At 39.3% G+C, this 21,520-nt stretch overlaps 3 long non-coding RNA genes across 3 annotated transcripts; 2 read left to right on the top strand and 1 right to left on the bottom strand.

The window, feature by feature from the left end:
- Positions 1-6,519: 6,519 nt before the first annotated feature.
- Positions 6,520-7,920, top strand: LOC147537886 (uncharacterized). Its single transcript, XR_015225761.1, has 2 exons — positions 6,520-6,644; positions 7,104-7,920. It is a non-coding gene; the product is annotated as an uncharacterized LOC147537886 (long non-coding RNA).
- Positions 7,921-9,400: 1,480 nt separating this feature from the next.
- Positions 9,401-11,725, bottom strand: LOC147537885 (uncharacterized). Its single transcript, XR_015225936.1, has 2 exons — positions 10,147-11,725; positions 9,401-9,860 (listed from the first exon to the last, which is right to left on the bottom strand). It is a non-coding gene; the product is annotated as an uncharacterized LOC147537885 (long non-coding RNA).
- Positions 11,726-15,143: 3,418 nt separating this feature from the next.
- LOC147537884 (uncharacterized) lies at positions 15,144-18,903 on the top strand. Its single transcript, XR_015226466.1, has 2 exons — positions 15,144-16,207; positions 16,681-18,903. It is a non-coding gene; the product is annotated as an uncharacterized LOC147537884 (long non-coding RNA).
- The last annotated feature ends 2,617 nt before the right edge of the window (positions 18,904-21,520 follow it).

Below are 21,520 nucleotides of genomic sequence, written 5' to 3'. Positions count from 1 at the left end.
TCGAACACAACGAACACTAACAAAGAATTAAAAAAAATCATAACTGCATTCATAAATTAACACAGAGATAGCAAGTTTAACACAGAGATAGCAAGTTTAACACGGAGATAAAGAGAGATGAGAGAGGTGTACCTACAAAAATTTGGTTTGAAGTAGACCGATTTCTTCATGTTTGCATAAGTTATAGTTGGAGATTGAGTAATAATACAAAATTTTCTAAAAAATCAAATTAAGATGCATACATCTGATTAAGAGAGAAAATGTATATCACAAGTAAAACCGCAAATAAATCTTCAAAGAAGGAGGCGTAGGGTTGCAAAAAGAAATTAGAAAAACTAACCAAAACAAAAAAAACTGTCAGTTTGGACAGAAGGATCACTGAATTTTCTCCCTATCGATCGTTTGCCATCTGCAAATGACGGAGTTTAGCATAAAACAAACATCAAATTTGAGAGAACTGAATACCCTAAAATAATCACCAATTCATAACAATCAGAACAACCTCGACTCAAGATCTGACTTAGAAAATACACTACCTAGGGCAGAACTTTCGTTTAAGAGACATGGAAGAACAAGTTGAGGAACTTACCGAAGACAGTGTAGATATGGTTCAGTTATTCCAAGATCAATATGAATAGCAATTGCTAATTGTTCCAAGATCAATACCAATACCAATTGTCAAACTCCAACACAAGAGTAAGTTCCAAAATCAATATTAATACCAATTGAGGGTCCATATTTATGCATGAAACCGCCATACTAATTGTTTTGACCACAATAATCTATTATATAAACCGCCATACAAATTGATGGTCTTGATGATGATAATAATGTGTAGTACTAAACCTACTTGGGTCACCATACTAACTGTTGGTCTATATTTCTGCATGAAACCGCCAGTATTGAATGGAGGAAAGAGAAAAGAAGATGGAGAAAGAGGAGAGAAGGGCGACTTAATGAGGCAAGCATTGTCACACATTCATTGCCAAAGAAACTGCCCTTTAATGAGAGACTTAATGAGGATAAAACTCATCCATACGATCTAAAGGGACGGCCATATTTATTTGTGGGTTTGCGTGCACTCACAAAATTATTTGAATGAGAAGGTGAACGAATTAACATTTTTTTGAGTAGGTAATGGATCTAACGACCATAATTAGAGAGAAAACAGAACGAACGACCAGATTTGTCTTTCGACTTGTCCCAGTCAGCAAAAAACTTTGCGTTTTATATAATAGATTCATTAGTCTTTAGGCTTCTTTCATGAAAAATCTAAAGAAGAAAATATTTTGCAAGAAAAGGACTTGCTCCCATCCTTTGATGAAGGGCATATATTGTTGACCTTCCTTCCTCTTTCACAAGCCCCCACGCCCCAACTTTTTATGTTACCTTTGTGCATAGATTATATAATGATAAAAGTTCTTACTTGTTTTATAAAATTTTGATTTATGACTATTGGACTAAAAGATCTTACTTATTTTTATAAAGGATTCGTTATGGACCCCCCTAAACCGGACTTATCCATCTTGGCCTGGAACATTCGTGGGTGTGGTCAGTATTTGAACCGTAAGCACCTTTATGGCCTCATTAAACAACACAGACCTGACTTCATCTTCCTCTCGGAGACTAAAGGCACCCCTAAGTACCTCAATCAGGTGCTCAAGTTTTACTCCAACTATAACCTTCATGTGGTGGATCCGAAAAACAAAGCTGGTGGTCTAGTGCTATACTGGACCCGGGATTATGTTACTGAGATTTTGTATTCGGATGACCACATGATCCACATCAAATGTTCTCATATCGATATTGGTAATAGCTTTGTGCTCACGGGCTTCTATGGGAGCCCGTATAGAAACACTAGAATGACACCCTGGAACACTCTTAGCTCTCTTAATATTGACCCTAATTCCCCATGGGTTGTCATTGGTGACCTCAATACCATTCTTCACCCGTCGGATAAGGATGGTGGTAGTAATGCGATTTCTAGCCTCGTGTCCAAGATTAATTTGAAGATTAACAGTTTAGGCCTTAAGGACGCGGGTTATAAGGGCACCCCTTACACTTGGACTAATAAGCAATATAAAGGGGCTCTTATTAAAGAGAGATTAGACCGGGCCCTTACTAACCACTCTTGGTTGATGGACTTCCCAGCTATGCCCTGGTTACTCATCTACCAGGAGTGGGTTCGGACCACATCCCCGTCCTGCTCACCACTTCTGCTCTGACTCATCTTGGCAAACGCCCGTTCAAGTTCATTAGGACCTGGATGTCTCATCCAGAGTGTAGTGATTTTATCAGATCGCACTGGCCTGCTAACCAGCTTTCTATCCAACCCAAACTGAACCATTTAGCTATTAACCTAGGCAAATGGAATAAACAGGTTTTTGGTAACATTGACTCTAGAATTAGGAGTCTTACTGAGGCTCTCCAACAGGCTGATGGTGGTAACCGGGCTTACCAGTTATCTCTTCTCCTTGAGGAAGCCTATAATCAGCTGGAAAGCCCGTGGAAGGAGAAATCCAGGAATGACAATATTAAGTTGGGGGATCAAAACACCAAATTCTTTCATGCTAAGGCGATCAACCGGAACAGAAAGAATAGTATTACGGCTATCAAGGACAATAATGGAGCTTGGATTCAGGGAGCTTTGGATATTGCTAACTTATTCTCTACCAATCTCGGTTGCATTTCCACCTCTTCGGGGTCGATCATCTCCGAGGACTTACTGGATCTCTTCCCTCGCCAAATCTCCGACTCGTCTAACCTGGCCCTCTCGTGTATTCCTTCGGAGCAGGAAATTCATGCCTCCATCTGTTCTCTCAAGGCGGACTCGGCCCCTGGTCCGGATGGTTTTCCCCCTCTTTTCTATCATACCAATTGGGATACGGTGAAAACCGATGTGATTCAGCTTGTTACGGACTTTTTCACCCTCTCTACTCTCCCAGAACAAGTCAATCATACACACATCTGCCTCATTCCCAAGACTAAAACTCCTCAGACGACGGCGGATTACCGTCCAATCAGCCTCATGAATACTACTTACAAAACCATTACTAAGATCATGGCCAACCGTCTTAAGATGGTGCTTCCTGATATCATTTTGCCCTTTCAGGCCGCGTATGTGCCGGGGCGGCAGATTACGGATAACATCATCATCAGCCAAGAAGTGGTCCATTCGTTTAAACTCACCAAAGGTTCGAAGAGTTATTTCGCGCTTAAGTTGGACATGTCTAAGGCCTTTGATCGGATCGAATGGAACTTCTTAGAAGCTGTGATGGGCCGGATGGGCTTTAATTCCAAATGGATTAGTCTTGTCCACTCCTGCATATCCACTTAGTCCATGGCAGTTCTTATTAATGGCCGTCCCGGCCCTACCTTTAATATCAGTAGGGGTGTCCGGCAAGGTGATCCCTTGTCTCCGTTTCTGTTCACCATTGCAATGGAAGGCCTTAGTCGCCTTCTAGAAACCACCAATAATTCCACTCCCTTTCAGGGTTTCCCGATTCCTAAATCCGACATCACAATTAAACATCTTCTCTTTGCGGACGACTGCATCATTTTTGGTCTGAACTCTCTGGACAACATCACCTCCCTCAAAAATATTCTGAATACCTTCTGCAATGCCTCTGGTCAGATGATCAACTACTCTAAGTCCACCATCTTCTTCTCTAAAAACACCCACCCGAAGTTCAGAAGGATGATCATCCGTGATTTCAAGGTCCGTCAATCTTCTAATTTGGATAAATACCTTGGCACCCGTCTTTTCATCGGTGCGAACAAAAGGAAGTTGTTTTCTTCCCTTCTTACTCAGATCCAATCAAAACTCTCTAAATGGCAGACTTCCCTCCTCTCACCAGCTGGCCGCGCTATTGTTATCAATACGATAGCTGCGGCTGTTCCCCGATACCAAATGCAGTGCTTCGCCATTCCTAAGGGCATAAGCAGTCGCATTGAAGTTCTTCAAAGAACTTTCTGGTGGGGAAAATCTAAAACGATTCACACCATTAACTGGTCCGCTATTTGTCTCCCTAAGAAATTGGGAGGTCTTGGCTTCCGGTTACCTATGATGGATAACCAGGCCTTTTTGAGTAAGTTGTTGTGGCGTCTTCTCAAAGACACTAGTTCCCCTTGGGCCAGGATTCTCCGCGCGAAGTATTTCAGCAGCGACGATAAACCTGTTCGCGCCAAGAACCACCACTCGTGGTTCTGGAAATCCATATCCAAGCAGGTGGATAATGTTAACAGCCTGACTTTCTGGGATATCAATAAAGGGACGAACATTAACATCTGGTCCGACTTCTGGATTCCTAACCATCCGCCGCCTCTAGCTAATACCAATAACAGTAACCTCACCAAGGTCTCTCAACTTATTACTAATAACCAGTGGAATACGAATATTATTAGGCAGTGTTTTAACAGTGATATATCTAATTCCATCTTGAGCATCAATCTGCAGGTACGTATGGAAGACACGGCTCAATGGGCCCTTACGAAATCGGGTAAATTCACAATTAAATCCATGTACTATTATTTACGTACGAAATATAATGAGTATCATATTAAGGATTGGCACTTCATCTGGTATATACCGGTCCAACCAAAAATTAAACTATTCCTATGGAAATGTTGCACCAACAGTTTACCGGTGCGTAGTACTATTGGTCGGTTTACTGATCTTAATTTTGAATGTACGTTCTGTCGAGAAACTGAAACGACTACTCATGTTCTTTTACATTGTGACTTGGCTTCTGTGGTTTGGTTTCACTTTAATATTATATCTGCCAATATTACTAACCTGGTTGACTGGATTACTTCTTGGAAAGATCTTGATGAGCAGATTAGTGGTCTCTTTGCGATTATTCTCTGGCAGATCTGGAAAGCGAGGTGCAATACATGCTTTTCGTCCACGAAAGTTTCTCCTATGATGATTATTGACCAGATCAAAAGCACTCCAACGCTACCTAAGGATTCGACCATTTCTCCCACGACAGAGAGAAACTCCCACTGGTCCCCACCGACAGCGCCTTTCACCAAGATTAATGTCGATGCCTCTTTCGTCGAGGGCAATGAGTTTGCAGGAATTAGCAATGTAGTGTATGATGATCAAGCCTCCTTCATAGCGGCAACGGCATGTAACTTCAGAGGTCAAAATGCAGAGGAATGCGAAGGATGGGCCATCGTCAAAGCGCTTCAATGGTCGGCTACAAAGAACATCGCGTACCTCCATATTGAGAGCGATAATAGTAATATTGTTCGGATGCTCAATGGCCAACAAGCAGATATTGGATGGCAAACTTCCAAGCTGGTCAACAGAATCCGCCAACTGGAAGGAAACTTCACAAGACTTATTTACTCCCATGTCTATAGGGAAGGTAATACCAGAGCGGATCAGCTGGCAAAATGGAGTCGACTGCACGGAGGAAACTGGACCTGGCTTGCTCGATCAGATCTTTCGGTCGAATTACAGCCCTCGTTTATGTAGTTCTCGAGTCTATTGCTTTCTCCTCAAAAAAAAAAAAAAAAAAAAAAAAAAAAAAAAAAAAAAAAAAAAAAAAGTTAAAAGATGCAAGAATGCTAGTTTGACTTCATCGAGAATATGTATCCAACTCAAAATTCTTCTCCTTCATATCATTATCCATGTGGTACTAAGTTAAAATATGCAAAATTCGAAGTGGAGAAGACAAATATAGTCCCAGACTGGAAAATGTTTGGACATAAAGAATCTTGAGCTTCTATAAGTTTCTCCAACATCCCTCCTCTTGCATACAAGAATAGTCTTAGGCTTCTCACATGAAAATGAAATAGAATTGCGCCTTCAATTGTGGTATGTTTCCTTGAAGGGACCACCGGGTTACCCGATTAATGACCGCCCGAAATTCCATGCGCCAACTTCAACAAGTGGGCACAGGCGAGCAAAGGTAGATTAATAGGGTTGAACTACTCGCTCGACCCGCCCTAATATTCTGTTGGTTAGCATGTCTAGCTTCCAGTACCTGCCCTGCCCGCGGGCTGCCCGCCCGTCCTGATTTCCACCCTTACGAATGCCAACCGAATTTTGTAGTCAAAAGAGACTGACTAAGTCAATCTCCTTGTTCGGGGCTACTAGCAACTTTATCTTTTTTTTTTTTTTTTTTTTGGAAGTCGACTACGATCTACGTATGTCGTTACACTTGGCACTTGATACATCATAGATGTGATAAGCTCGATAACCGCCCACTCAAACACTAACAGAACCGGCCCTATAGCCCAACAAGACATGGCCTAAAGCCCAACAACATTATTTACACCCTAATAACCCCAATTCAAATAACCAAAGATTCCACCTTCTCTGGGATTCGAACCTGGGACCTCCAGGGATTTCTGGAGTTTATGTCAACACCTTGGAACCACTTGGGCTACCAACTGTTGACTACTAGCAACTTTATCGGGTGCTATTTTTTGTGCCAACTAATCCGATTGCTGACGTGGCTTGTGAATCCGAATGAAGTCGGTGTTCAAGTCGGCCCCAATAGACTCTCTGATAGTTGAGACTTTAGAGTAATTCATTGATTCTTCTCCAAGTTTGTTTTGCTCTCTCGTTCTCTAGGGTTTTTCTTCTTCTTCAAGAAACTAGATTAAAGAAAGAGACTGAGGAAGATCAAAACGTATGTTATCTCTCGTTCTCTCTCTCTTTCTAATCGATGAGTTTCTGTTCATCTTTTTAGGTTTTTATTCTGTAATCACTGCTTTATACATAGCTGTTGTTGCCTGGTATTGTTGATTCACTACTCCTTTTTATGAACATTTTGCAATAACACTATAGGCTATCTTAGGAGGTCAGTAGTTTTGAGTTCAGATTTTTTTATATATGGGTTTGTTCTAGATTGGCCATTGCCCTCTTATCATAATTTTCTTACTTGTTTCTTTTCTTAATTTATTTGCTTCTGATGGTCTGATGATCTGAATTGAAATCTAAATTGTGTCTGCTTGAACTTCTTTCTAGGTCACTCAAAAATCTTGAAAAGTCTCATGTTATTCTTACTTGTTATTTTAATTTCTTTCTAGTATCCAGTTGAATGAAAATATATGTATGCTGATTGAAGTGCTATTTTGTTTCTGATTAGGTTATCTTCTTACGAATTATGTCTTTCAAAATCGATTCCCTTGATAAAAAGGGAGAACTCATGATGCTGATAGAAGAGCTTAAAAGTAATAAGGTTATTGATGATATGAAGCTACTAGTGGCATCAACTGTTGAAGATGTGGCTGTTCTGCAGAAATGTTTGATTTCGGTGGATTTGGCTAAGTTAACCAAGATTGAAGTGGAAGAAATCATGGAGAAAGCAAAACCACTCAGAGACCAATTGAGAAAGATCCAGAGAGAGGGATCGACATTACTTCGAACTTGTCGAGAGCTTCAATGCAGGGTGGAAGTTCAAGTGGAGTACTTAAAGAACAAAAAAAATGAGTTAAAACTTCAAAGAAACAATTCGTCGACTCAAGTATTGCTTCCTACTGAACAAAAGGGCACGGAGCTTCTTAATGAACAAAAGGGCACAGAGGTAGACGAAAAACTAACTCGGTTGTTCAGCATGTTAGACAGATCTCTCTGTAACTTCAAGAAAGAATTGGAGGGTTTGAGAAGTGTGAATCTAAACAATCTACAACTAGAACTAGACTCAAGTATGGCAGACATGGAAAATTACTGTGGAACACCACAGAAACAAGAGTTGGAAAATGAAATTACATATAAGAGCGAGTGAAGTATGTGTTTAATCATCTATACCTAGTGATTAGTATTGTTTTCTAAACAAGTATTAGTAGTGTTTTCTAATCGAAGTGTCAGTTCAGACTAAACAAGAAGTATTAGTATTGTTTTCTAATCAAAGTGGCAGTTCAAACTAACAAGAAGTATTAGCATATATTAGTATTGTTCTTTCACTTCCTTTGGAGCAAAAGTTGAGTATGTTATTTTTATGATTTTGTGTCTTTACCGATCAATCTATTTTCTAAATCCGTCCATTTTCAGCCGAAAAGTAATCGTTGTTTGGTAGAGACTACCGACATAAATGTACGATAATCTAAAAGCTTAAGCGGACTAGAGTTACATGGAGTTCTATTTATTCAAAATTTGAAAAGTGAAGTTACACTGAAAATAGCTTGAAGTATGGAACTGACTGAAAATTGGATGAAATGCCAAGGGAAGTTGGAAGGCCTCACCCAAATTAGTCCAAATCTATCTCAAAACCCAAATTACCTCCGTCAATGTCAAAACCCATCACACACTCTCCATAACATAAAAGCATATACATTACAAAATTCAAAAAATTCGCTCTAAAATTCTAAGGCACCAAGCTTCAAAAGTATATTTCTAAAATTTCTCTTTGAATGATTGGGATCATTTATTTTAACGTCTTCTCCTGACGTAACACGCTGAATTTCAAAAGTTACTTATTTGGCATCGAAACTGTAAAACTAACCTTCAAGATTTGATATGCCCTGAAAAATAATGAAAAAGTAGTGGTTACGCAGTGGTGTCGTATGGAACAGAAAAGAAATGAAATGAGACAAGAGTAAAAGATATGAGAATAGTTTTTCTTGGACCTTTCCATCTGTTTTACATTAGCAGCAATAAGATTTAAACCTCACTTATGTTTGAGTTGCCAAACACATGCTTTTCAACTACCAAGTACAGTGACACTTTATAAAACAATGACACCCATGGAATGTTGTAATACAATATCAATGTGTGATTTTTTTTCCTAAGTATTACTTTATATTTATTAAATCATTGTCGTAAAGGCAAAGAAACTTTTCCTTCTCCTAACCACATACCATAATATTTAATCGTTATCCATGAAACAGCTGGTCTAGACTGTGTAGACCTAGTGCAGTATAACAAAGGATTAGGAGGTTCCAAGTAATCCCTTTTATAGTCTTACGCACCATACATATTTCAATACAAAAACGTACTTATTTGATTTAATTTTAGGATAAGAAAAACGGTTGCTTATTTTTGCATGCGACAAAATAACATAGGGAAGGTATATCCCAAACTAGGGTAAAGACACAAACAAACATGGCTAGAAACTGCGCGTCTGGGTACACTTCAACAAATCAGTGCACACCCTTGCTTGTATGAACTGCAGTTAACTCTACCAGAGTAGCAATGATAGAAACTAGGTAGAGCGATTGCTAAGAGTTGCATCTAAGATTCTAAAATAAACACTTTAACATACAAATAATTTCATTTACATATATGGTAAAGAGCATTGATGTGAAAATACTATGATTTATGAATTGGACCAAATCTAATTTTAATCTTGTTGAGTGAAGAATCATTCAATTTTTTTCTGGATCATTTGTTGTATAGCGTGATTTACGTAGAGATAAACGACTTAACTCCAACTACGACAAAATATTAAAAATAGGTACTTGCTTACTTCGGCCGAGGAATGACAGGTTTTTTTGTTCTTTTGACTACTCAATAGTACATATCATAGAATTATATCATATAAAGATAAGTGAAATGCAGAAAGTTGAACAACAAAATCAAGTAACTGCTCAAGTAAGTTCACAAAAGCAATGGAAGGGAACAAACTTGAACCACTGATGAGCTAACGGCAGTAAGAAATTAGAAAAATCTCAGATAAAATTCATACCGATAATGTGGATTTCTGTGCATAGAGAGTGTGCTTTCCATTTCTATTTGATGAAGTATCAGCTGGAACAGAAGAATGGTGTATGTCTTTGTATTGAAAATTTTCCGCAGTATCAAATTCCTCGGCATTTTGAAAGAGAAGAAACCCTAATCTTGATCAAACTCCGTCCTAGTCCAAACTTAATCTTATGCATCTTTGCCCACAACCTCAATAGGTACACTACAATTTGTACACAAAATTTCATTAAAATATAGATGAAAGAGAAAAATAACTAGAGATGAAAATAGAATTAAACAAAAATTGAAAACAAAAGAAACATAGTTAGAGGTACAGATATTAATTTTCTGATTTGAAATGTAAACTGAAACATTGTAAAACCTTTTTATTAATTCATTTGACACTCTTTCATCAAAAAAAAAAAAAGTATCATTTGACACTGCAACCTAAGTCGAGAAATTATAGGATAGATGGAAAGCGTACTGTAGAGAGAGAGAGATAGACGTACCTCGTACCTGGTGGTGGCAATGCGTCGTGGGTTGTAGCGGAATAGTGAAGGCGGAAAAGACTGCCGAAGAAAAGTGAGCCAGGTGAGGTCGGTCGCTTGTGATATAGAGTCGTTTGTGTTAGATCAACTGATAACCGTTAGGTTCTCTTCCACGAGAGAACACAATCCCAATTCCCAACTGCCAAAGGAAGGAGTTAAAGCGCCCACCATTTCTTCTGCGAAAGGGCCTCCTCTCAATTGCCCCCTCCCAAGAAAGCGGCTAAAATCACCCCTCTCAAAACAAGCATGTGTCTACCCAAAATCTCTGTGGGTCCGCGGTCTGCCCTACCGCCATTACTAAAGAAGCTCCAAACACTTTCCATTTTCTTCGTTTACAGTTTTCTATCGCCTAAATCATAAAACAACTAATCTCATTTGTCTCTCCAATTCCGTGTCTTTATGGGATAAATATTTGAAGCCTCCAAAATTGAGATGGATTTTTGGTTGATAGAAATTGGCTTGAACCAATTTTGATTCACAAAAGTGGTTGAACCACACCAATCTCAAATTCATATCCTTCAACAAACTAGGGGAGTTAAATTGGGGGAGGCAAACCAATTTTATGTCCAAAATCGGTTCGATCTCCCCGATTCAAAAGAATGGGGGAGACAATAATAGAGTGGATAGTCCAAGAAAATTGACCACATTCAATGGGGAGAGACACATTATTAATGGGAAGAGGGCATGCGATTTTTTACATGCCAAGACAACATTTTCACTTGGTCAAATGAATTGCCTAATTGTTAAGCCCCATCACACCTACATGAAAGAGTAATAAGATGAAGATGAGGAATGAGGCCGGGAAGAAACTAATGGGAAATTTTAAAGGCAATGTGTTTTTTCGTTAAAGGCAATGTATTTTGCTTCCAGTACTTGGTAGAGGCAGTGCCATCTCTTTTATTCTCCGGCAAAAATCACCTTCCAGAAATTCAAAGATCGACGTTCGGCAACCTAACTTGAAATTAAAAAAATTTATCTCTCTTCTTCTTCTTTTTCCTCTTCCTTTTTCTGTGTTCTTCTCCTTTAACCCTGTAGATTAATACTCTCATCATTTCTAGAGAGGGAGAGTGAGTTTTAGAAAGAGAAAATGATGGTGATTCAGTTGGAGAGTATGGCGTAAACGATCAAATCGAAAGTAAGATCTTTGAAGAAATCAAGAAAGAAACCTTATGCAAATATGCCTAAAAGTTTAGGCATTATAGTCAAAGATCAGTAGCAGAAAGGCTAGAAATTTAATCGATAACTCTCAAACTTGCGGATCAACCTGGAAAGAAACGTTTCCCACGATCTTCATCAATTAAACCTACCATGCCTTCTTTATTTTATTTGATTTACTTTCCCCCTCTCTATTTTTATATTGTTCTTCTTCTATTACTCCCACTGTGTAGATAGATATTCATAGAGGTTGTGTTCAACAAGTTTCGAGAGCAAAGTTCTTGTTGTAACCAACCTTAGACAGACATGCTCTGAAACCAGACCTTTCCTCTCGAAACCAGACGTTTTCGGCGAAGGGAATTTTCCTTCTTGACGGAGGCAGAGAAGAGAGAGAGAGAGAGTAAAGAGAAGGAGAAGATTAAAGAAGAAGGAAGAGGAAGAAGAAGAGTTTTTTTCACGTATGTTGCCGCCGGAAGTAATGCCGGGACATGACGCTGTTAGGTCAAACCTTGGTGGCGGCATTGCCTCTTAAACCCACATTGCCTTTAACCAAACTAAGGATTGCCTTTACCGAGATTTTCTTTAACAACTTCCGGAAGTGCCTATAAAATCTCCCGAATCTGATTCCTCTTCACAAAATCAAGGGATAAGAAACCCTCTCCATAAATCTGACAAAGGGGTCGGGTGACCTTCATCAAAACTAATAGGGGGGTGGGGGTCCCTCTTGTTTTAATGAAACAAAACTCTTTTATGGTTTTAACGGAAGGAACTCCCAATCCCTCACCGAATTTGGTTAACATGGTGTGGGCAATAAAGTTGATCCAAAACTATTAGAACCTATCACTATTGCATCCAAATTTTTAACCTCGGAAACCTTAGGTACCATGATCCTCTCATGATCAATTGTGAAACACTGTTGCATTTAGTGTAACTTACTTAGTCGTACCTACTTAGCCTTTATTGATTTAGTTTGCCATTAATTTAGGATTTGAAGTAGTCTTGAAGTCTGTTATGAGTCATAGTAGTTGAGCTATTTTAGGAGAAAGTTTTTTCACTAATAAAACTAGTATAAGTATGGTGTGATGTGGCGTGAAAATGCCACATTTAGGTCACTTAACTTTGATTAGTTAGTTCTTTTCGAGTTTTATTTCTAATTATTTATGTGTTTTTATTGCTAGGTAGTTTATTTGGGGTTTGGCGTGTAATTCGGAATAAAGAGAGCGAATTATCACATTTTCATCTTATGCAGCAAAAGGGAAGAAAAGAGCACCAGGGGTCTTTTGGTCAAAATCATAAGTCAAACAACAAGTGAAGTCAATGACGAGTCCGACGGTGAAAACGGAAGTCGATTCGGAGTTCGGACGGAGAAGTTGTGAAGGAAAGAAGCCGAGGTTCGGTCTTGAAACAACGATTCGATGAAGGCACTCCCTTGCTTTAGAAAGAAGCCCAACCCAAGAGCCCAAAGAGGAAGAGAATAATAGAGATTCTATGGGCACCTTTTTGGTCCAAGTCAAAATGGCCTAAGACTTAGTCAAGTTTGACTAAGTCAAGTCTAGGGTTGTGTATACACAAGTGAGAAAAAGAAAAAGGAGGAGACACTATTCATCATCTTCTTCACCAAGCACCAAGGAAGAGAGAGAAAAGAGGCAAGAGGCTAGGGTTTTTGTTCTTTGAGTTAGAGAGCTTGAAGGTTTTGATAGAGAGAGAAAAACAGAGCAAGAAGAAGGAGGATCCGGCCAAAGCATAGGCCGGCCAGCACACTAGGCCGGCCTAGCTTTGGCCGGCCGAGCTGCTGCTCGGGCTGCAACACGAGCAGCAGCTCGGGAGGAGCAAGTCGCGGCCAGCAGCTCGGGAAGACTTCAAGGGGCACGGGACAGCAGGCCGGAACAGCAGCAGGCCGGAACAGCAGGGAAGCTTCCAGTCCGCGCAGACCAGCTCGGGCAGCAGCAACAGGTCGGGACAGAGCAGATCCGGCACTCCGGGACGCATCTGCAGCACGACTTTCTTCACGGGACGCGGCTGCAGGTCGGACATGCTCGGGACAGCAGCTACCGGCTCGGATCTAAGCTATTTTGACCGAAATCTTCTTGTCTTTGGTCGGATATTTCATGGTGTTCCGGCCACTTTCTTGGCCGGAAAACTTAGGGCTTTTGCTTCCCACACCATTGACTAGCTACCCATGTTGTTTGATTTGGTTTTTGATTAAAAGTGATTAGAGAGAGAAAGCTTGGTGAAGCTTTAATGGTGGTGGGTTTTAAATGAAGAAGATGAGTCTGGTTGCTAAGGGGAGATCTGATTTTTGCTCGGGGAGGCCCATTATGCACTGTTAAGGGGAAATCCAGAAATTTGCTAAGGGGAGATCGGCTGAACCTTAACTACTCAAATTTTTCGACGAACCTAGCCTCGAACCACATCGAAAAAGGGGAATTTCTCATCATCTTCTTTTCATTTATTACTTATCACCATGTTAGCTAAATCAAGTGTGTCGTTAATGAGATGAAATGTGATGAATTTGTGATTATCTATGTGTTGATTTAATGTTTTGATAATAAATTGATGTTCTCTTATTTTGATTACTTGTTTCAATCGTTTTTCATGTGTCTTATCAAGTACTTCGCATAGTTAATCGATTAGGCAAAGTGATCGATATCGATCGTAGTCTAGATCCAAATTTCATGTGTCTTGTCATGCACTTCACATAGTTAGGCGGCTAGACGACATTTTCGATGATTCGGTTTTAATTGTTTGGGAAGTTTGTTTGACTAAGTATTATCTCCGGACATACGTAGTGCTTATGAACATCCACCGTAGGAATCGAGACTAGGTTTGTATCAATATATTCGATTGGACCGTAAATAGTTGTAGGTTCACCACAACGGATTCCCGGACCTCGACACTTCTCTAACTTATTTGTTGCCTCCCTACTCTTGTTCCTTCAACTCTTCTCTCGAATCTCTCTCGCCTTCTCACATTGATATTTTAGTTTGTTTTACTTCCTTTATTCTCTTAGTGCTTATTCGTTTAAAAACCTTTCATTATCTTCATTTACTTTCGCTTTTGTCTAAGTAAGCCTTTGATATCTGAACCGACGAATAAGACCATTCGATATCCAAATTGCCTTCCTATCCTTGGATCGATCCCGGCTTTGCAGGATTACTACTTGATACCTCCGCTTGGGTGTGCAACCTTTTCGGGTGCATCAGTGCTCGATGGAAATTATTTGTTCGGTATGTGAAAAACACAGTGCATCTTGGTCTTTTCTATAAATCAAATATATGTTTATCTTTATGTTGTTATACAGATGTTGATTGGGCTGGAGATCTGATAGACCGACGGTCCACCAGAAGGTATTGTTTTAACACAGGTTCCATAGTAGTTTCCTCGAGTAGTAAGAAGCAACAAACTGTATCCCTCTCAAGTACCGAAGTTGAATATGTAGCACCCACTACGGTAACATAAGAATGTATTTGGCTTAAGCATATTGGAGTTAATTTTAATTATCAAGTTCTTATCAGTTGTGAAAATGAAAGTGTAAAAAAATTAACAGGTAACCTAGTATTTCATGCTCGCATAAAATACATAGAGATTTATCATCACTTTGTTCGTGAAAAGTTAGTAAATCAAGAGATCGTATTGCATAAAATTGACACAGATGATCAGGTTGCTGAGGTGATTTAGTCTACCGTAATTCAGGATTTGAAGTAGTCTTGAAGTTTGTTATGAGTGATGGTTGAGCTATTTTAGGAGAAAGTTTTTCCACTAATAAAACTAGTATAAGTATGGGTGCTTGATGGAAAGTAATAGCATCAAGTTTTGTAGTTTGTTCTTTACTTTGTTGATTAATAAATAAATCTTTCTCCATCTTTTGTCTTCTCTATTTGATGAGAAATAGTTACAGTAATTTATTACAAACATATCACCAAATTTTACTTCAAAATCATCATCAATAACTCAGTAATCTAGATCTATTAATGATGGGGTCGGAGCCGATTTTTTGCTTGATATAAATTATTAAACTCAGAAATTGAATGATTTATTACGTTAGTCTGGTAAAGCTCTTGATTATAGATCCTTGAATCAATCGAATCCGGTTCTGAATGAATTGAATATCCAAGTTTAAAGTTATGACGAAGTTCAGTTATATTAAAAACTAAAAGCGCACTGCAGATTGGTCTTTTCTATAACCTGATATGGGTTATCTAATAGTAGCAAAACGGATTATTCGGTATGTGAAAAGCACATTGAAAAATTTGGTCTTATCTATAAGTCAAATGCATGTTTCTCTTTATGTAGTTATACAGATGTTGATTAGGCTGGAAATGTTATATACCTACGGTTGACCACAGGGCATTGTTTTAATATGGGTGTTTCCTAGTATAGTAAGAAGCAACAACCTGTATCCCTCTCAAGTATTGAAGTCGTATCCAGCTCCACTCAGAATATCTTGTATTGTATTCTTTTTACTTCATCAGATTTTGTCCCACTGAATTTTTCTGATAAGATTTTAATGGGACAATTATTTCGAGTGGTGGTCATCCAAGGGAGAGTGTCATAGTATATGACTGTCCAGCAATATGATTGCCTATAAACTCCATTATGACGGGTGCGTATAAACTAGGAATGACTATAGTATTGATCCTACTTAAGTGGATGCCTTTAGAACTGTCATATATTTTCCAATATAATATCCAATAGGCATTGCCATTGATTCAACCAATAGGAGATTGGGGGTGGGGTCCAATAACATTCAATGCTTTGGCTCGATGTTTGTTTAGGCGGTTTTGAGAAAACTTGCCGACTCCCAGCTCCCAGCACCGCATCTATTCTTTATCTATAAATACTCATGCCCCTTTGTATACTGGATCAGGTATCTTTTCTTCCTCTCAACTTTTTTTTTTGATGAAGGATAATTGCATTAAAAAACTAACAGAAAACATAGAGTTTATAGTAGTTTAGGAACAAAAGAAGGTAACACATTCCAAACTTCTTTTTTCCTAAATTTTCTTCCCCATTTTGCAAGCGCGTCCGCCTGGATGTTGCCTTCTCTCGGAGTGAAGGTGAATATAATTGCTGCGAATTTGTCCTTGAGGGCGACCACCTGTTTCACTATCTTCTGTATTTGCCATTGAAGTCCCATACTATTACCATTGATGCACTGAATAACTGCTAGATTATCACTTTCTATATGAACATGGCTGAATCCTAACTGTTGTGCCAATAGCATGCTAGTATAAATAGCCAATCCTTCACATTCTTCAGCGTTTTGACCTTGGACTACGTCGGCAACCGCTAGGATAAATTTTGCCTCTGCATCATGAATAATACAACCTACTCCTGCAGGTTCAGATATAGCAGCAAAGGATGCATCAACATTGAACTTTAAGAATGGTGTCGATGGAGGTCTCCATTGTGTTGTATTTGGTTGTTTCCTGCATTTGTTTTTTTTCCTCTCAACTTATACACTTGAGTTTATTCTTTCACTTCTAAGCTTTAAGAGAGTTATAATATTAATTTTAGTTCTCCATCTATCTATTCTATTTCAACAAAAACTAATTTTAAAGAGAAATATAATATTTCAGTTTAAAGCAAAAAAGATACAAATCATTAACGTAATGGATGACACATGTAATTTTACTAGAAATTGTTCTTTTTATGTCACTTTTCTGATCTATAAGGAATTTTCTTGAATGACATGTAATATCATGTAAACCTAAATTTGTGGGTTTTTTTAGGAGAGAGAAGCTCTGGGATGACGTCATTAGATCCCCAAATCGCTTCTTCTCCTTTTTACCCAAACCCTAGTTTTTGCTTCAAATCAACACCCATTACTTCATACAACCCTTCCGAACCTTCACCCAAGATCCAACAGTTAACATTCACTGTCTACTGCAAGTAAAAATCCTTAATAAAATCAGGAACCATCTAAATCGATGTTCTTCTCAACACTTCAAATATAGGGCATTTCTTAACTGATAGGATGATTTCTCGAATCATTTTGGAAAAATTTCAAATCATCGGATAACTAATCTCTCATTAGCAGAAGACGAAGTCTAATAATCAATCAAAAAGAAGGCAGCCAAGAGAAGGAAACCCTACGCATATAAACAACTCTCAACTACCAGGAAAGTCTTTCAATCAACCTCAACTTTTCTGATAGATACGTCTTTAGAGTTTAATCATCATCTCCTTGTGGTCTTTTGACTATTAACTTGCTTCATCTCTGACAGTTCTTAAGATGAGTATTGCAGTTTATAGGTTAAGGTACTGTTAGATCTTATGCTTGGTGCTTACTTGCTTTGTTTCTTATAGTTCTTTGCTAAGGATTTCATGTTATCGATTATAGCCCTGTTAGATCTAATTGGTAGGTTTTTTTATTTCATACATGTTTACTTTCTAAAAGTTAGATGGTATACGTTAAGGTTTTTTTAATATCTGGATCTTCGTTGTAGTAATTTAGGGTTAAGAGATTTGGTCTTTTTATTAGTTTGTTATTAGTTTGGATTCTTAGTTCAAAAAAAAAAGTTTGATTTTTCTTGTTTCTTCCTTGTGTTCCTTTAGTTTTTTTTTTGTTGAAAAAGAAAAAACAAAACAAACTACAAATCCAGATCTGTCGTCATCATCTCCTTTGAGTGTCATGTGCGTGTGACTCCGTATTTCCTCCCCCACTTGGCTAATTTATCAGCTAGAATATTGATCGATCTCGGGCCGAAGTGAAATTGGATTTGATCGAAGCTAGCTCTGAGAGATCTTATGCCTTCCATGTGATTCAGCGATTGCCAATTGATATCATGTCTCTGGTCCTGGAGGTGATTAATCAGGTTGCTGTTGTCGCTTTCAATTAGAAGATGAGAAATTTTGAGCTCAGACGCCCATTGTACTGCTCTCAAGATTGCCATACATTCGCATTCCTCCGTTGTTTGTCCTCTGATGGTATCAGCCATAGCTATTATAAAATCTCCATGCTCATTGTGAATAATGCAACCAATTCCGGCCGGATCAGAGTAACTACTGAAGGATGCGTCGACGTTAATTTTGAGAAATGGTGGAGCCGGAGGCAGCCATCTAGGAGTTGGGCCGGTGCGTTTGGGAGGCTTTTCGTCATGGATGCTTGTTGCGTAACTTTGAATCATCCGAATGACCTGCATGGGCGAGAGATCTTTCTTTCCAAAGCATTTCTCACATCTAGCTTTCCAAATAAACCACATTATTTTGGCCAAAAGTGCCATATACGTTTCCTCCAAAGTATGCCAATATAGAATCCACTCCATCACCGTGGAGAAGCTGTTGGTTCTGATGTTAAAGTGTAGCCAAATAGATCGAGCAAAATTGCAGTGAAGAAGAACATGAGACAAAGATTCACGATTCTCACAGAAAGAGCATTGGTAGATGTTGCCGATGTATTTACCAATTTTGTCTCTGACTGGGAGACTGTTAGTGCAGCACTTCTAGAAGAATAGTTTAATCCTCGGGATGGTTTGAATATTCCAAATAAACTGCCAGTTAATAACTTCATAGTAAGAATTATCATTTCTCAAATACCTATACATAGATTTAATCGTGAAATTGCCAGATGTGGTCAGAGTCCAGACCATGGAATCACCCGCAAAAGGGTGAATATTAATACTTAGGATAGCTTTGCTAACATCTTCGTTGAAGTAAGCATTTAGCAGGTCCGTATTTCAGGTGTTGTTCGAGATCAGATGATCCACTGTATTAAAGGGACAGTTATTAAAATTTCGTATCGGCGGTTTATGGTTAGGGATCCAGTAGTCATCCCATATATTAACATTAGTTCCCTTGTTCACGTCCCAAAAGATTAGGTTGTTGATTTTGCCATGAGGAGCTGCCAGAGATTTCCAGACCCATGAGTAGTTTTGTTTAGGTTGAGTGGGTTTAGCCGTTTTTGGGAAGTATTTGGCTTTGAGAAGTTGTACCCAGGGGGCATCAGGGAATTTAAGTAGACGCCAACTAAGCTTACTAAGGAAAGCTTCATTATCAATGAGAGGGATTCGAAGGCCCAATCCACCAAATCTACGCGGTCGACAAATAGAAGCCCAGTTGATAGTGTGAATTGATTTGTTTTTTCCCCACCAAAAGGACGGTTGGATGGTCTCGATGCAGTTGCTAACGCCCTTAGGAATGGCGAAGCATTGCATCTGGTATCGGGGAACAGCCGCGGTAATAGTCGAGATGACTACTGTGCGGCCAGCTTAAGAGAGAAGGTTAGACTGCCACTTGGAGAGTTTATTCTGAATTTGGTCTATAAGAGACTCGAATGCTTGCTTTTTCTGGGCTCCAATAAAAAGTTTAGTACCCAAATACTTGTCAAGGGAAGATGCTTGGTGCACTTTGAGGGATTTGATGATCATACGTTTGAACTTGGGGTGAGTGTTTTTAGAAAAGAAAATGGTGGATTTGTTATAGTTAATGATTTGGCCCGATTCAGTACCAAACAAGTTGAGAATGTTGATGAGATTGGTGATGTTGTCAAGCGTGTTGCGACCGAAGATAATACAATCATCGGCAAACAGCAAGTGGTTTATGGAGAAAGAGGAACGTGGAATGGAGAACCCTGTAAACTTGTGAGGACTATTAGGGGAGTCAAGCAAACGACTCAGACCTTCCATGGCCAAGGTAAAGAGGAAAGGGGAGAGAGGGTCACCTTGCCTTAAGCCCCTAGACACGTTAAAGGAAGGACCTGGACGACCGTTGATAAGCACGGCCATCGAGGAAGAGGAGATGTAGGTGTGAATCATCTGAATCCAATGACGGTCATAACCCAAGCTGACCATGATGTTTTCGAGATAAGGCCATTCGACAAGGTCAAAAGCTTTTGACATATCAAGTTTCAGACCAAAAAAACTTTTTGAGCCACTTTTTTTTATTGAAGGAATGATAGCTAATAATAATATTGTCTGTAATTTGACGGCCCGGGACATAAGTAGCTTGGAAAGGCGAAATGATATCAGGCAGTGTGGTTTTAAGATGATTAGCCAGAATTTTGGTTATAATTTTATACGTGGTGTTAAGAAGGCTAATTGGTCTGAATTCAGAGGTGGATTGAGGGGACTTGGATTTGGGAATGAGACAAATATGAGTGTGGTTAGTGGAAGGAGGAAGAAGGGATGAATGAAAAAAGTTACTCACCATCTGAATGATGTCTGTTTTCACCGTATCCCAGTTAGATTGGTAAAAGAACGGGGGGAAGCCGTCCGGCCCGGGGGCGACCTCCAGTTTAAGGGAAAAGGTAGCCTTACGAATATCATCTTCTATAGGAGCAGCGAGTAGGATGATGTTCTGAGAATCAGAAATCTGGGTTTTGAACAGATTTTGAATGATGCCTGGGGAGGCAGGGGAAGTGGTAGTGGAGATGTTGCATAAGTTAGTGGAGAAAATTTGGGAGATCTCAAAGGTATCAGAACACCAAGAGTCATCCTCTCTCTTGATCGACGAAATGTGGTTTTTCCGATTTCTGGTAATAGCCTTGGCATGGCATGGAAGAATTTAGTATTACAGTCACCAAGTTGGACATGAGCAACCCTGGATTTTTCCTTCCAGATACTTTCTTGGAGATTATAAGCCTCTTCCAACTGAGACGTGAGATTGAGTAAAGTGTTAGGATTATGCGTGGATTGGATCGAAGCGGTGAGGTTCTTGATTTTTTGCTCAACATGTCCAAAAACCTTTTTGTTCCACTGGGACAGCTTAATCGCCAAGTGATTGAGTTTATGTTGAATGAGATAGGAAAGCGGGAGCCAGTTATCATGAATAAAGGATCTGCATTCATGATGGGACATCCAGGTTCTACTGAATTTAAAAGGTTTGACACCTAAGGGAGAAGGATGATTGGTAGAAAGCAGAATAGGAAGGTGATCCGACCCCACCCCGTGGAGATGCCGAATTCTGGAATGTGGATAGGTAGAAAGCCAAGGCAAATTAGATAAGGCTCTATCCAGGCGCTCTTGAACAAGGTGCCTTGGAATTGGCGATTGGACCAAGTAAAAGGCGAACCACTAAAACCTAAATCATGAAGCCCCAGGGTTTGGATGAATGAGACAATCTGCTTGGCATATTTAGGGAGGGGTTTGGGAGTACCACTTTTTTCCGAAGGATGCATAATCGTGTTCAGGTCTCCTATCACAATCCACGGGTTATTAGGGTTCGGGAATAAAGACTTAAG

Source organism: Eschscholzia californica, unplaced genomic scaffold (assembly GCF_041429995.1).
Source record: "Eschscholzia californica isolate CP2 unplaced genomic scaffold, dmEscCali1.0.p SCAF_5, whole genome shotgun sequence".
Taxonomy (NCBI): Eukaryota; Viridiplantae; Streptophyta; class Magnoliopsida; order Ranunculales; family Papaveraceae; genus Eschscholzia; species Eschscholzia californica.
Note: the sequence above shows the minus strand (reverse complement) of the source record. Positions and strands in the feature narration are given on the sequence as shown.